Genomic DNA, 13,376 nt, shown 5'->3' with positions numbered 1-13,376 from the left:
TACAGGTAGTCATGTAATGACTGCCCAAGAATCTTCAATGCTGCCATGAAATCTCTGAACTTGTTTGACTGCTTGCTAGCCAACAAATGTGCTCCAGCATCACCTCCCTGATCCCAGCACTGCAGTACTGAGAGACAACATGTGAATGCTTGGCCACACCAGCTCTTGAACTTGTAACAGTTCCTTGGAATATACAGATAATGAAAAAAAATGGTATTTTTTAAAGACAGACTCAAGGGGACTTTGAGGTTAATTGTTTTGGTTTGGCCTTTCCTACATCTGTCTGTCTATCTATCCATACATTCATCCATTCTGGAATACTATAGAGTTAAAAAAATTGAAGACCAGCACAACTACATTTCTGAGCTTTTATTTCTGATCTAAGTACAGAGCTTAATCCTAAGATTCAGTCTATCACTACTGATGTATCTCCTTAATTTCAGTAAGAGACTGTAAAGTAGCATTTCTGAAAAAAGTAAAGAACTGCTTTATAATACGCTATTTGTTCCATGTTATACACTCTTTGACCCATTTTAAAATGCTTAATTCATGTACTATGGTTTCTACTGGGTCCTTGGATACAAGTCAAGAGCAAAAACCAAGAATATTTTCCCAGTAAAGTCAGAGAAACCTCTGCTTTTATAATGCGATGGGTAGTGCTGAACATCAGCTGAATACACGACAACATTATTACATGACTTAAAAATATAATATAGTAAATAAAGAGCATAACAAGGGAAAACATGATATAGACAATTTACAAGTATGCAACTCACAGATGAGAAAGAAAAAAGAAAGTAAAAAACTTTTACATTTAAAAGTAGAATTGTTCTCCAAAGTATATATATATAAAAATTACTAACATGAAGGAAGAAAACCTTACCTAAGTTCAAAGGCTAGATTTCAAAGGTTTGGGGGTAGGTGCAGATGGAAAACATTCATTTCAATACAGCTTCAAGGCCAGACAGACACCATTACTGGAATAAACCTTTTGTTGCTACTAACGTAAAATTAATCCTTTTAGAGTAAATAAATCCCTATCTTTAATATAAAACAGATAACCATATGTATATACAGATAAGATCCTTAAACTACCTTTGTGGCTCCTCTCTGTCCTGTTTTCAGCTGGGATACTTTTCCTCATAGTAGCTGGTACAGTGCTGTGTTTTGGCTTTAGTCTATGAAAAATGTTGATAACACACCAATGGTTTAGTTCTTGCTAAGTAGCACTTACCCTGATCAAGGACTTTTCAGTCCCACATGCTCTGCCAGTGAGGAGGGACGCAAGAAGTCTGGAGGGAGCGCAGCCAGGACAGCTGACCTCAACTGGCCAAAGAGGTATTCCGTACCATAGAACATCATGTTCAGTATTTAAACTGGGGGGAGTTAGCTAGATAGGGGAGGTCAATCACTGCTCAGGAATGGGCTGGGCATTGGTCAGCGGGTAGTGATCAATTGTATTGTGCATCACCTGGATTTAGAGTTTTGTGGTTTGTTTGACTCCTCTCTCTCCCTCTCACCCCCTGCGCTCCCCCACCCCCCATTTTATTATTGTTGTTGTTACTGTTATATTGTTATTAAATTTCACTTTATTTCAGTTATTAAACTGTTCTTATCTCAACCCACAGGTTTTAACTTTTTTTCCAATTCTCCTCCTCATCCCCCCAGGGATGGGGGAGTGAGTGAGAGTAGCTGTGTGGTACTTAGTTGCCAGCTAGGCTTAAACCACAACACTATTCTGGTTCATTTCTTACTTCTGAAATATATTATGTTTGATGTTTCCATACCATGCAATCTCCTATTACCATTACTAAAGTGAAGTCAAATGTAAACTGCCTATAATGGTTTCTTACATTTGCAAAGTTTTACTTACTTTATATTTTCACTGAAGGATATTTTATACTATTTTATATAATCTTATGCCATTTAACTCCTATAGGCTGACTCAAAGAATGAACATTAAACAACAGGGTAGTAGCAGAAGTACAGCAGGAACAAATGCTGCTAGCACAGCCTGCTCTGAACGCCTGTCCAGGAAGCTCTGCATTAAGGCAGTTGACATAAAAATGATTCCCTTCATAGGGAAGGGAATACACTTATAGCCTCATAGGCTCATCCTTTTATAGTTGCTTCCTTTATGTTTTCTATGGTATTTGCACCTTAATCTCTAGCAGGCTTACAGTTTTTCAGAAGTTCTTTCATAGGCCCATGGAGCCTCACAGTGTGGAATGTACAGAACTAATAATATTGCTCTTAAACCATATTGATTTGGGTGTGTTTGCATAGCATAACTTGTACTGACAGAATTTGTTTGGATGTGCTACAAAGCCAGAGGTTTTCCAGCGATTTTTCACTGTGAATTTAGTGAATACACTAAATTATTGCTGTGCCAAAAGATAACATTTTATTACACTAAATCATATTTGCCTTTACAGTTAAGGCCATAATATTACAGTGGCACAACTAAAGGCTTCAAGGTACAGAGTTCTTAAAAAAAAATGTCTACAGACTGTAAAATTTTGTTACTTCTGCTACTACCCCAGGATCCAGGAGTTGTGGTACTGGTGGACCACAGCTCAGTGTCCAAGTGGAGCCTGATAAAAGAGTGGTGTCCCTCAGGGGTCAGTGTTGGGACCAATCCTGTTTAACATCTTTGTCAGTGACATGGACAGTGGGATTAAGTGTGCCGACACCAAGCTGTGTGGCTCAGTTGATACAGTGGGGGGAAGGGATGCCATCCAGAGGGACCTCGACACACTTGTGAGATGGGCCAATGCCAACCTCATGAAGTTCAGCAAAGTGAAGTACAAGGTCCTGCACTTGGTTCAGAGCAATCCCAGGCACAGCTATAGATTGGGTGCAGAAGTGATTCAGAGCAGAGAAGGACTTGAGGGTGTTAGTCTATGAGAAACTTAACATGAGCTGGTAGTGTGCACCTGCAGCCCAGAAAGCCAACCGTATCCTGGGCTGCATCAAAAGGAGCACGACCAGAAGGTCGAATGAAGTGATCCTGCCCCTCTACTCTACTCTTGTGAGACCTCACTTGGAGTATTGTGTGCAGTTCCGGTGTCCTCAACATAAAAACGGACATGGAGCTGTTGGAGGAAGTCCAGAGGAAGGCCATGAGGATGATCAGGGGACTGGAGCACCTCTCATATGAAGACAGCCAAGGAAAGTTGGGTCTGTTCAGCCTGGAGAAGAGAAGGCTGCGTGGAGATCTCATAGCAGTCTTCCTTTATCTGAAGGGGGCCTACAAGGGTGCTGGAGAGGGACTCTTCATCAGGGACTGTAGTGATAGGACAAGGGGACAATGGTTTTTAAACTTCAACAAGGAAAGTTTAGGTTAGGTATACGAAAAATGTTCTTTACTGTGAGGGTGGTGAGGTACTAGAACAGGTTGCCCGAAGAAGTAGTAAGTAGTTGGAACCAGATGATCTTAAGGTCCTTTCCAGCCCTAACCATTCTGTGATTCTATGATTCTATGATTCTATAATTTCCTTTTGGGAGGGCTACCTCATATGCTTCTGAAAGGGTTTATGTATCCTTTTACATAACAATTCTGAGCACAATACAGAAGGAAGTTAATCAGAGCAGTTAATCCAATAACTCCAAGTCTTGTCTTTTTCTATTAGCATTCCATATTTAGCAGTCAATGTCTACCAACACATAAATCTGGTGCAGTTATTTTCCTACTCTTAAACTGACCATAGTCTCTATGAACATAAGTATGCTTATCAGTATAAATATGTACATTTTAGGCCTTCACTTCACACAACAATGAAACCAAATATTTGCAAAATATACTCAGTAGAATCCTCCATTTGTTAGGGTGATTCATGTTCAACACCAGTGTTTGATGAATCCATGTCAGTGTTGGCATAGCCATTTGCTTACACTCTTAGAATGCTCAGGATTTACAAAATTAAAAAAAAAAGAAAAAAAAAAAAAAAGAAAACCACCACCACTCTTCTCTCATAGATGTATTACTTTGCTAATAAGTCATCTCCAGAAAAAGCTGTATACCCAACTTTGAGAAGAGGTCACCATGAGTGAAAGTAAAATGTGTGGGAAGCTGGAAGTTAGGATCAGTCACAATCATAACATGCAGAGAAAACTACAAAAACAATTGTGAGAAAATTCCACCTTCATTTGACATAAACTGTGCCACACGCTCTACTTATTTCTTATTTTCTGTTACTGAAAAGTGGTTTTCAAATATGTGTTTGTTGATCAATTATCCTAACTGATTAAAATATCTGCTGGAATGCCCCAGAAGAATATATTATTTTGTGGGCATGACTTTTGCATACGGATGTGAATATGAACATAGAAAAAGTATGAAAAATACACCACTGACTTTGAAGCAGATAATTAGCCTCATATTGAAAGCTATTAAACAAACAAACAAACAACTTGATTTGTAAACCTTTTGACTACATAATTCCCATAAAATTAATTATACTGCAAATTCAGAAGAGTGGAACCTCAGCACTTGTAAGTTGTTCACATTGCCTTTTCATTCAGAGCCCTCAGAAGAGATCATAAATATTAATTTATTACAACCCAGAATCTCATGAAAAAAAAATGTTCTCCCTGACCCTGATTTTTTCCATCTCTCCTTTCAGGACACCACTGTTTCCCATGGCAGCCCCATCCCAGGAGGGAGCATTTTACAGCAGCCCTTTGAAACAACTTCAGCCATGCAGATCAACATTTCCCTATGGATAATTTTCACTTGAATGTGAGGACCTTAGAGAAGCTGCCAAATCCTTTTCCTACACTGCTGGACTGCAGGGATTTTGCAGCAGAGGTGGCACCTAACAATACCTCTGGGGACTTCTATAAGAATTTATTAAGCCTCCTGATGGTGAAAGCCAGCCATATTGTCTTTATTTTTTTTTCAAATCTCAACACGGCTGCACTTACTGCTCTCTAGTCTGCAGCATGATGTGCTCTATTGAAGTGATACGGCACAGAAATACACATTTTCCTGTACTGAGTGAATTAGAAAATCATGTGTTTTTAATTAGCTGTAAAAGGACACTACACCAGCTGGTACTACAAAGCATATGAAAAGATTTGCCTTGCTTTGGCTTTGCAGTTAAAGAATCAAACAGTTAAGTGCCCACTCTTCTATAGTGAGTGATGAATGTGAATTATGTGGATTGGAGAAGGCGTGGGGTTTTAAACACAGGCTTTTCCCATTTCACTTCAGTGCTGCCGAGTGGCTGCTAATTTACTCCTGCTCTATTGCCTGTTTCTGGATCATTACTGAAACTGTTATTCATAGACTCCCTGAGATGTTTTACAACATTTTGTGAATAAAAGACAACTAGGGTACAGTGAGGGTACATCATACAGGGTCCAGTCCTCCTTATGCTTGATTGTATGCTCCTGGGCAGGGGAGGGCAAAACACAGAAACCTGCAGAAAATCTTGGGGGAGGGGAGAAAGAAGGAGGAATCCTCAGAGTAGGATTTCCACCTCCCTGTTGTTCTATAAAGGGGTCTGCTCCAAAAGAAAGAAAACAGGAATTGCAGGCGGACAGGTGAGACATTTCCCTCCCCTGAATATCTGCTTTGGCTTCTGTGATAGAGAAGCTAAGAAGCAGTGCTAAATGTGCTCAGTTAGTATTTCTTGAAGCAGTATGAATTTGTCTTGTGTTCTATGATACTCATTTAAGGAGGGCACAAGGTTCCACTCAAGCTTCAGCTCCCCAGCCACTAGCAATAGCCTCTCTGAGATGAAAGGGGTAATGCATAAGAGTGTTAAAGATTGGGATGGGCAAGCAATGAACATTATCAGACAATCAAGATTTTCTGTGTTCTGGCACAGTTTTGTCTCAGCATTTAGAAGTATATATACAAGCAACTTTCCCATCACCTTCTATTTAATTCACAGATACACAAACTAAACCAGGTTTGAGCTTTCACATATTTTTTTCCCCTTCCTCACTATCACTCTCAGATTCTCATCTATTTAGCATTTACTAAAGCTTGTCAGATTTGAGCTTCCTTCAGCGTCCAGAATCACCATTCACAGTTAGCACTATCATACTATTATGATACCGTGGAAATGAAAGATGTATATGAGTGCTAAACAGCCAGTATTATTTATTGTTATCAAAAGTATATACCCTTCAAGGTCTGCACATATCAACCTTAAGGCTCTAGAAATTAGTCACATTCTTTATCATGTATATGTAGTTTCATGTACCATGTTCAGGCTACTTATATGAAGACTTCCCATGTTTTGATAACTAACCTGATAACAGAATACTTTGCTGAAGTGCTGAATTCTTGGCTAACATTGTAGCCACATAACCACAGACTTCCTATGAATATACTTACTTCGGTACACCTTCCAGAATGAGTCCTCTAAGGCCTTTTCTCCTCCTCCCAATTTCTGTGCAAATTACTACACTTTCAAAATACCCCTATAGGTTTTGTGTTTTTTCTGTTATTTCTAACAAAAGGTGAGAAGTGAATTATTTAATATAAGGAGTAGCAAACACATACCTTTTGAAAAATTTCCAGGTCAATGATCAAAAAATATTACCTGCATTCTAAAGGCAGAGTTGCATGAATTGGCACAGTGCTGATTTGTCTCTGTTGCAATGTGAAGAAGTATCTCCAGCTCATTTGATACTCCACTGAAGAATTTCTTCAGTGTGTTCTCCATATGAGAACTGGACTCAATCAATTTCCATTAGTGAGAAAGCTATCTCTGGGAAACAAGAAAAAAAAAAAAGGTTTTAACTCACCATAGCAGAAATGACATTTCAGGTTTTTTAAACCTGTCAAAAATTAAATTCATGTTGTCTTAAGCAGAATAAGTAACTCAGGTGTGGAGATACTAAGGATAGGTGAATGGGTATTTGTCTTCACTCAGACTATTCCAAAATTAGATTTGACTTTTCATCTCCCCAAACTACTGAACTTCATTCTTGCATGGTATTTTCCAAAACAGCATCAAATAAGCCAGTAGATGTGCTAGCTTTTCCCTGTATAGTACATAAACACCACCATAGGTGGCTGCTCACATAGATCCCCAGCAGCACCCCCAAATTCACCTAGAGAGACGTGGTGGGTTGACCTTGTCCAGCTGCCTGGTACCCACAGAGCTGCTCGCTCCATCCCTTCCTCAACAGGAAAGGAGGAGAAAATCAAATGAAAAGCAAAGCTTGTAGGTCAGGACAGAGAGATCCTCACCAGTTACTCTCAGAGGCAAAACAGGCTTGACTTGGCAAAAATGAATTTAATTTATTGCCAATTAGTAACAGAGTTGGATGGTGAGAAATAAAGACAAAACCTAAAGCAATGTTCCCCCACCCCTCACCTTTTTTCCCAGGCTGAACTTCACTCTGTTATTTCCAGCTCTTCCTTCCCCTCAGCACCCTTGAGCAGCACAAGGTGATGGGGACAGGGGTTATGGTCACTCCATGACAGCTCCTGTCTGCTGCCCCTTCCTCCTGCTCCCTGCTCTACTATAGGGCTTTCACGGGCTGCCATCTTTCAGGATGAACCTGCTCCAGCCTGTGCTCTCCATGGCTGCAGTTTCTTCAGGACATGACCATCTACTGCAGGAGCTGCAGGCAAAACCCTGCTACAGTACCTGGAGCACCTCTTCCCCCTCCTCCTGCTCTCACCTTGCTCTCCCCCCGTTTTTTTTCTCCCAATTTAAGGAAATGAAGCGTCTTGCCCTTTCTGAAACATGCTTTCACTGAGCCATCACCAGTGTGGCAGCTGCACTCAGCCATGCCCTTTGGTGAGGCGGCTGGAGCTGGCTGGAACCTCTGGGCCTGGCACGGGGCAACCCCTGTTCCTCCTCACAGAGGCCACCCTGCAGCACTCACCACTAGCACCTACCACTGACACCTGGCACAAGACAAAAACAGAGTCCTAAACACATAGTCTGACACATCTTACAAGTGCACGATCCATTCTTAAAAGCATTTAAAGTATGTTAAATAGGTTTTGAAGGGATGAGGTCATTTAGATCCTCTGAGGTAATGGAGCTTGGCCTACACGTTTCTTGATGTGCACTGGATGTTCATACAATGCACTGGAAGAATAATTGCCTAATGTTTATTTTTACACAACTTAGAATCAATTAAAATAGGTGTTTCAAGACCTAAGCCTTACCCACCTGAATAATCTGAAATATTTTTATCAGTTTCAAGTATTCAGTCATAAATGGTGAGAAATGTATGCCAAGCAACGCGATCTGCCTCTGATTCCTGCCCAGGTGACCTTCTCCTGATTTCTCCTCTACTGCATCGACATCTACATCTGATTGATGGTTCTTCAGTACTTCAAAGTCTGAGATTGATGATCAAGTTCCCACATTTTGGTCACCTGAGTTTGAAGGAAAGACTGGGATTTGAATTGTGGAGGTTAAAAAAAGGAAAATATTTTTCTTGTCTTGCCATGGCTAAAAGGTCATTCTTGAGCACAAGTGGTTTAAATAATTAATCATGAGCTACTGAATCATAATGATTACTGATCTGTCTTCTACTATGGTGACGTTCTATTTTTTCAACTCCTTATTTTTTTATTCTGCAGTAGGATTAAATAGCTCTCAATCTGCAGTAACCAGAATTGTTTAAGCACGCTGCAACTGCATAATGATGCATCAGATCAGTACCTTTTATAATCTGACAAACAGAGAAATGCCTTAATGGGACAACATGCTAAAATCAAAGTGTTTTGTTTGGGAACAGCATGCCTCTATCAGCTTTGAGCACATAATCTGTTTTTTAAGTAGTCTGTGCATACTCACTTTGCAACAGGAGATGATTTGAGACTCCAGTGCTGATCTACAGAAAATCTGGTTTTCAAAGGGAAGAGCTGCTGTTACAGGTTGTGTACTTGCAATTTATACTCCTGCTGAGCATTAACAGGTGCTGAAGGAGAAAGTAGATGCATACATGTTTTTGTTTTATTACATTAAGAAAGGCAACTTATTTCTACTTACCTCAGTGTTAGATCTGCTAGTGTTATTGCATCCATTTAGAAATTTGGGAATAATGATATTACGCTTACAAAGATCTTGGAAGGATTAGTTAATTGTTTTGGAAGTGTTCCGCATTATGAGAAATCAAAGTGTTAAAAAAATATAGTTAGTATGTTACCAAATAATAGGCCTAGAACTTGAATTTCAGTCTTGACTAGACCAGTTCTACATAGACAAGGCTCCAACTGAACATTCGTTTCTGCTTGCATATGTTTTTCTCAGAAATAGTCAGATGTTATATACAGCGATGTATCAATTTGGAAAATTACAAACCACTCTCATCCTTGTTGGATATTCTCTAAAATCATTATGAAGCATGAATGAAACTGCAGCCTTTAGAGGTATTAAAAAGCAGAAAACTCCACAAGTTGGGTCTCATTTTTTCAGATGTGCATAGTGGTTGGCGTTAGTGGGACCTTGATTATGAGCCATTAACATGATTTTGATTTTGCTTGTGCTGAAAGGATCACCTGAATCTGTGGAGTGATGTGTGATTCGTGCTGATTTGCACAACATAAAATCAGATAGAATGCAGTAGGTTATGCCAGACTAACTTGATAATTTTTTTAGACAAGATACATAATTTTCTTGATAAGGGTAATTAATTCTGCAGGCTTGTTCTTTTGAGGGCTCAGTAAAGCTTTTGCCCCAGTAACACACGGGGAATTGTTAGTTAAGCTGAAGAGGCTGTGGATTAGTACAAGACTGTCTATACAGTAAGACATGGGCCAAAGGGGAGATAATGAGGTGTGTTGTGGTGACAAATCATCAGGCTTGATGCATACTGCTGGTGAAATTCCTCAGGGAGCAGCAGTTGCTCAGCCTTGGCCAAAGGGAAGGAGGATCTGCCAGCTGAGGCTGTCGCTGAGACAATGTTCAGAGGTGCTGCCAACTCTGACTGACAAGCATCTGGTTATCAAACATAAAAAAAATGGAGTGACCATAAGGTCACAGTAAAGCATAAAGTGAGAAATGCAGTGAGGCAAAATAGGAAAAGACACCTAGGAGCTAAATACAGGAATGTCTGCCATGAGCTGGGGGTTATCACCTGGAAACAAACGAAGCAAAAGAAATACTTGTTGGTACTATTTGGCCAGAGGGTAACTACTAGGCAGCAATGGGATGGGACAGTGAAAACATCAAGGTGAACACCAGCTTACAGTCCAGGGTATGCTCACGCCTTCTGAGCCCTTTCTAACCAGCTGTATCAAGCACCTTGTCTAGAACTGGTATATAATTTCACCCATATTGAAGGAAACTCAACTCAAAAATAAATATGATACACAAACGCGGCTTGGATAAAAGAAGAGAGGAAGAGACCTACTTTACAAAACAAGACTAGGAAAGCACAGATGTAGCCCAACAAAACTATGGAGGGAGCATTACAAAGATTTTAAACCACAGGAGAATGGTGAGGCCAGTGTTGTCAGGCAAGACAAATGTGTATAAAGTATTCAGAAATAAATTGAGACTTAAAATTAGCAGTTCCTAAGTATTACAGACATGAGGTTCTGCTGTTGCAAAGGAGAAAAAAAGGAGGGACCAAAAAGTGAAAGATTATCTTAATCACCTGAACTTCTGAATGAAATCGTGTGATTCCTGATTCCATGTGATGAATGACGCCACAGACGAGGAAGTGCCCAAGAAGGTACTTCAAGGATAACTTCAAGGGGTGCTCAACATAGATAGCTGAGTTGATTTGTTGATGAGAGTATTCAAATCTTAGCTGTGAATACACAACCACAGAGCATCCAGATGATGACTGCACAGGCTCTGGGAACAGTAATGGCATGCACACAGGCACAAAAAGCACAGGAGGCCAAGGATGCAGGATCAGCACTTCAAAGATGAGGCTGCAAATTCAGTGCTGCTCAACAAAAAGTGTGTGTTGTGCTTCAGATTGTCCAATCATCCAACTGCACAATGCTCACTTGTATGGCCCCACCTTTCTGCACCACTGTTCTCTAGAAAGACCAGCATGTTCATGGAGACTTGTTGGTCATCCTGGGCATTCCACACAGGAGTTAGGTTTTAGGTTGTTCAGTGAAGGGAGAAATAAATCAAGGCATTGAGAAATGTGCAACTTCTCATGCCAAATTTGCTTCTTATTCCCTAGATACCTCCTGCAAGATAGTCAAGTAATATTTCCTAGTAAAAAAACCCAAAACAGAAAACACAAAACAACACAACACAAAACAACAAACTAATCCTTACCTCTTTCCCTTCTTAAGAATATATTGTAAAGACACATATTACATGTAGGAACTGTGCTGTGCAGGTTGAACCTCTCGTCTCTGCTCAAAGATCCTGTCAAAGTCAATGAATATTTTCCATAAAGGGTATTATTTAGCAGTGTCACTGCCAGATTTATTCTCCTACCTTAGGCGTCCCTAACCAGCTCCTTGACTGCCTTGACACTTACTTCTTTATACAAGACATTATCCAATATGTGTTTTCTAGGATCATTGATTTTAATGTGCACTTGCTTACTTTAAAGGCTCATTTTGCATGACTCAAGGTTAAATATATTTATGGTTCACAATTGTACTGGGCAACTAATTTATAAAGTCTTGATATGTGTCTTAAAGCAAAGCAAATTCAAAGCCAAGCTGATCTCAGCTTGTTTTGAATTTTTTTTTTTTTTTTAAAGTATTTTCTAAAAAACATTCTGCACTATATACATAGATGATTTTTGCCACAACCTCAGAAACTGATGAGGTTATGGTAGGCACAAAGCTACGGACTTTTTGACCTTGATCTAATTATACTGTGATTTACCATTTGGGATTTTTTTACCCCCCCATATGGATGGTTTATGTATTAATATATTATCCACCTCAACCTGAGATCATCTTAGCTATGTTTTGTGTGCTCACAAGTGGGAAGCCCTTGAAAAAATGTGACAGCTAATAAAAGAGACAGAAGGGAAAAGACAGTCAAACTACCTACAGCTTCACTAGACAAAAAAGAAATACACTGTTTGTGATATAATCTTAAAAAACAGAGGTGCACCTGGTGACCACACCTCCACCATGCAGGGGTGCTGAGGTGTAGAAACTCCAAGGGCAACTATACTCTGAACGGTGACCTGAGATGATTCCATCACGCCATGGGGCTCTGAGCTGCTCTGAAACCCCAGCCTAGCGCTACAGCGTACGGAGTGATTTCTGGCACTATTTTTAGGTGCAAGGTAAAAGGGAAAACAAAGATGGGCAGTAAAGTAAACATATGCAGAGCTTAAGAACAGAAGAATCTTTGCACACCAAAATCTCGATTTTTTTTTCCATGTATAAGATTTTTTTTTTCTTTCTCATCCCATGGGTATTTTTTAGAGCATGATGAACTGCTCATTGAATTCATTGAAAACCAGCAGATTCATAGCTTATCTTTTTAAGTGTGGAAACTTTAGTACACAAAATTGCATATGTTCTTTCACAGGCTCTGGTCATGTCAACTTGTCACTGAGGATCCTTGGACATGTTCTGTGAAAATCCCAGTGCAGTCGGGGTGCAGGGGACTGAGGCCACCCAACAGCCAGGGCTGGCTGTGCTGCTGCAGCAGAAATGAAAAGAACCGTTGGCCAGCAGGTAACACTTCCTCACCATGACGGTGAGGTGCAGGTCATACCCCAGACTTTTAAATTTTCTTTCTGAGAGTAACAGGCAATGGAAATAGTATTATTTAGAAAACTGATAGAGAATTAGAACCCTCTGAAGTACACATTGCCATTTTGTTTGTATTTTCCAGAGCATCAGTTTGTAAACTTTTCTGTGTAACCAAGAAATACACCAGCAGGCAAACAGAACACACCCAGCTCTGTTATGTCATAGAATCATAGAATGGTTCGTGTTAGAATGGACCTTAAATTTCTAGTTCCAACCCCCTGCCGTGGGCAGGTACACCTCCCACTAGACCAGACTGCTCAGAGCCCTGTCCGACTCGGCCTTGAATGCTGCCAGGGATGGGGCAGCCACAGCTTCCCTGGACAACCTGTTACAGTGCCTCACCACCCTCAGAGTAAATAATTTTTTCCCAATACCTAATCTAAATCTCCCCTCTGCCATCTTAAAGCCATTAGTCCTTGTCCTGTCACTACATGCCGTTGTGGAAAGTCCCTTTCCAGATTTCCTGTAGGCCTCCTCTTGTTACTGGGAGGCTGCTGTAAGGTCTCTCCAGAGCTTTCTCTTCTCCAGGCTGAAAAAGCCCAGCTCTCTCATCCTCTCTTCATAGCAACTTAGGGCAAGAAATGCAGATCACAAAAACAAGCGTAAAACTCTTAACTTTGTTGTGCCAAACAATTTCAAGTTACATTTATTAATCTTTTATGACAGAAGAAACATGGAAGCGAGACAACTCAGTTTG

This window comes from Pezoporus flaviventris, unplaced genomic scaffold (genome assembly GCF_033815535.1).
Source record: "Pezoporus flaviventris isolate CSIRO_AGI_PZ_B2104156 unplaced genomic scaffold, CSIRO_AGI_Pfla_v1 ptg000066l, whole genome shotgun sequence".
NCBI classification, from domain to species: domain Eukaryota; kingdom Metazoa; phylum Chordata; class Aves; order Psittaciformes; family Psittacidae; genus Pezoporus; species Pezoporus flaviventris.
Note: the sequence above shows the minus strand (reverse complement) of the source record.